The sequence below is a fragment of the Corvus cornix genome, chromosome 2, assembly GCF_000738735.6.
Source record: "Corvus cornix cornix isolate S_Up_H32 chromosome 2, ASM73873v5, whole genome shotgun sequence".
In the NCBI taxonomy this organism is placed as follows: domain Eukaryota; kingdom Metazoa; phylum Chordata; class Aves; order Passeriformes; family Corvidae; genus Corvus; species Corvus cornix.
Window position 1 is genome coordinate 152,811,191 of NC_046333.1, and position 4,105 is coordinate 152,815,295.

At 49.3% G+C, this 4,105-nt stretch overlaps 1 non-coding gene across 1 annotated transcript; it reads left to right on the forward strand.

Moving 5' to 3' along the window:
• Window positions 1-3,811: 3,811 nt before the first annotated feature.
• On the forward strand, window positions 3,812-3,894 carry TRNAL-CAG. The gene has a single exon. It is a non-coding gene; the product is annotated as a tRNA-Leu (tRNA).
• The last annotated feature ends 211 nt before the right edge of the window (window positions 3,895-4,105 follow it).

Below are 4,105 nucleotides of genomic sequence, written 5' to 3' on the forward strand. Positions count from 1 at the left end.
CATAAGGAAACACCTGAAACCCCTGTTCCCCTACCTGGGAGTAGCCTTGAAGTCCTCTGCAGACAGATTCTGCCTTGCCTTGCTCAGAGAAGCTGTGGCTGCCCCTGGATCCCTGGAAGTGTTCCAGGACGGGTTGGATGGGGCTTGGAGCAACCTGGGATAGTGGAAGGTGTCCCTGCCCATGGCAGGGGGTTGGAATGAGATGAAGGTCCCTTCAAACCCAAACCATTCCATGATTCTGTGATCCCTGCAGAGTGACAAAACCACCGGGAAGACAGAGCTGGTCGGCAGGACCCTGGTGGCTGGGATTATTTGGGATGACATCTGCCAGCAGCGTGGATGAGCCCACGTGCCCCAAAAGCAGCAGCAATCTCTGCAGGTCCCTCCTGTCCTGCGTCCCTCCCTGTGCTCCCTGCTGCCGTCCTCATCCTTCCCGAGCCGATTTCCTCTGGTTTTGTCTGCCTTGGAGCCAGGAGAGGGCAGCAATGTTCACGGCAGACACACAGTGCCGCCGTTGTCCCCGCTCCTCTCTGGGTGTCTGGCAGTGAAATCCCGGCGCCCTGGTCACTTTCGGATGGGCAGCGCTGTACAGAGGTGCCTCTGGCACTTCGGGCTCCGGTAAATCCATGAACAAACCTTTTTGTATTGCAAAGGGAAACTTCTCCTCATCTTGGCTTGCACAGGGCTGTGGTTTAAAACCCTGTCCATCATCCCAGGCTGTGGCCAAGCAGCCTCTCCCTTTCTTCTCACGCAGATAAGACTCTCGATACTTTTAAGCAAGTGGTTTTGACTTAATTGCACTTTTTGATGAACACTTAAAGCCCTCCACGGCTTAGAAAATTAAAGAAATGAACACCTTTTCTCCCCTCAGCCTCAAGTAATAAACGAAAAGAGGGATTTCTGAAATGAAGGCTTTCCCTCAATAAGCACTGATTAGTCACAGATCTCTGCCAAGCAGTGGGAGCCTGCATCGAATGTGGACACGTCAAAAGGGTTCCATCTCAAGATAAGAAAGATTTTATTTATTTTTTTTTACAGCCAGGACAATCAAACACTGGAACAACCTTACCAGGGATGTGGTGGAGTCCCCAGTCCTGAAGGTTTTCGAGCCCCATCCTTGGAAGAGTTCAAGGCCAGGCTGGATGGGGCTTGGAGCAACCTGGTCCAGTGGAAGGTGTCCCTGCCCATGGCAAGGGGTAGAACCAGATGAGCTTTAAGATCCCTTCCAACCCAAACCATCCCATGAATCCATGAAGATGGAATTGGACAAAGTGTTAGACAATCTCACCAAGGATCCCTTCTCACATGGGATATGAGAGCTATGGCCTCTTCTACTTAAAGAGCTCACTTGCTGGACATGGGATGGGGACATAAAATCCTGGAGATGTCCCCCTGGATGAGTGACCTTTCATGAAGGAACTCTCCCCAAGATGCCTGACCTTGAAGTGAGGCTCTGCCCTTGTTCTTAGCAGGTGCTGGCTGCCCCAATCCTCCAAAATCTCCTTCTGAGTCCATGCATCATCTGACAGGATGAGCAAATGAGACTTTCCTGCCCCTTCTCCTTTCCCAAGCCAGGATGAGCCAAAGCATCGTTTGTTTTAACGATGGAGTGAGAGAGATCCACAGGCACAAAACCTGAGGTGTGGAGCTGTGCCAGTGCAAAGGCAGACAAGGTGAGAGGGAAATGGCAAATGCCTCATTGATTTCAAGACTGCTACACGATCCTGCCTGGGAGTCTGTGAAGCTGTTAAAAAAAAAGCCTTAAAAGGACATGGTGTTGATGGGGAGTTGGCAGCTTCCTTTATGCCGGCTGTTTATTCTCATACAAAGCCATCCAAATATGGAATGTTTACCCAATGGAAACCCCTTGGCATTGTGTTTCCCACTCTGAGCCTCACACGGCTCATTCCTCACCAGCTGGAGCTCTGCAAAACACCTATCTTACTCACTGGTGGCCACCCACACCCAGATGCCACCAGGCCTGGAGGAGCTCAAGGAACAGGGGTAGACCAGGATGTCTTTTAAGCCAACACAGAAGCCCCTGACTTGCCCTCCCACCCTTTTTCTCCATTTCTGCCTTTAAATTTATAAAAGACACAAGGTACATCGCTTTGGTGGCAGGTTGATGCTCAATTCCTTGGAGTTTGACTCCCTTTTTTGCCACTGATGTCTCCTGGGGCAAAGGGTCATTGTCATTAAGGCCACATCCCTGTGATGGGCAGTGGTGACACAGGGCTTTGCATCCATCAAAAGCACCAAGGCTGTGAATTTGTAGTGCCAAAATCTCTCTCTAACGTGGCCCATTAGGCCGGGCTCAAGACTAAAAACTTTCCATCAGCCAGGAACGTGGGCAGAAGCAGCTGATAATTATAGACATCCTGCAACTCTTCCCTTACAAGCTCAGGAAATTCTTCAGCAGGATGAAGTTAAAAGGGATACCGAAGTGTTCCTCTGTGATGATACAGTTATAAGAGTTCCATGTAAAATCCTCTAAAATGGGGTTTTGTAGAGAATTACAAATTCATAGAAAGGTTTGAGTTCGAAGGGACCTTGAATGCTCGGAGCCCTCTCCCCCTCTGCCTTGGGTTCCCTTCTCTAAATTTCACCTCTCTTCTCCTGTGAAGACCCTCATGAAGACCCTCACCGCTGCCCAGGACCATGGATTGTTACCACTGAACCTCCTTAAAATATCACAGAATCCAGACTGGTTTGGGTTGGAAGAAACCTTAAGGATCCAGTTCCAACCCCGCAGCACCTGTTGCATGAAGGGTGAAATTTATTTTGCTAGTCTTTCTCTTTCTCAGATATATTTTGTGAGCCACTCCTGCTACTCTGGAAGATTTCTCACCTCAATTTCCCTTTCTCTTGGAATAAAATCTCCTGTCTTTTCAATTGAAACTGAATTTCCTCAGCCCTGTTTCCAGACCCTTGCAAAGTCCTGCTGTTCCCCTGTTTCCACCTTCAAAGGGAACAGATGACCTTGCTCAGATCCTCTCTGGGGAGTTTGCACCGAGCTTTGGAGGAGGGGAAAACCTCTCTGCTGCACGCAGCCATCAGCTCATGCATATGCCACTGTCAATTCATCTAAAGTCTGTTGGACAAATTCCAGCACTCTGCAGGGAAAGAAAAAAAAAACCAAAGAGAAAGAAAAAGAAAGGAGCTGGCAGAGGGAAGCGGATATGCCAGAAATTGTTGTATCTTTCTTTTTTTATTCTGATTCTTGGGGGTCTTTGGGGTTTTTTCTTCCTTCATTAAGCTGGTTTTTGGTATTGCACTGGTTAGGCCCACCCTAAGCTAATTGTTAACCTTTTAACTAATTGTTAACTTAGTGATGAGTGAGGATAGAGAGAGCTCTGAGTCTTATCATGGAATTATCAAGATTGGAAAAGCCCTCTGAGATCACAGAGGCCCATCACTAAGCAGGCACCGTGTTCACCACCAAACCATACCCCTGAGCCACATCCACACACATCTGAGCACTTCCAGGGATCGGTGACTCCAGCACTTCCCCGGGCAGCCCATTCCAATGCTTGACCACCCTTTCACTAAAGAAATTTTTCCTAATACCCCATCTGAACCATTCCTGGTGCAATTTTAGGCCATTTCCCCTTGTCTTATCCCTTGTTGCTTGAGAGAAGAGACTGACCCCAACCTGGCTGCACCCTCCTGTCAGTTCTGTGGTTCAGGCTGTTCTTTGCTTCCCAGAGAAGAGTCCTGGATGTGCAAGGAAATGCTCCACACACTCAGAGGACACACGTGATGGAAAACAATTTCCCAGGAATTTCATGATGCAGAGCAGCAGGCCCCAGGTGTCAGGATGGCCGAGCGGTCTAAGGCGCTGCGTTCAGGTCACAGTCTCCCCTGGAGGCGTGGGTTCGAATCCCACTCCTGACAACTTCTTTGCTGGCCAGAGGCATCCCGCAGGGAATTCTGCTGCTTCCCTGTGTAAGACATTCCTGGGGGTGTCCCTGCTGTGGTCCAGCCCGATTATCAACCTATTGGTTGTTCAGGTTGGCAGTGATGAAGCTGAAGTGTGTCCCTCCCACTAATTAACGCCTGGCTCAAGTGCAGTTTTATTTTTCCACGGGATCAACACCTGGCTCAG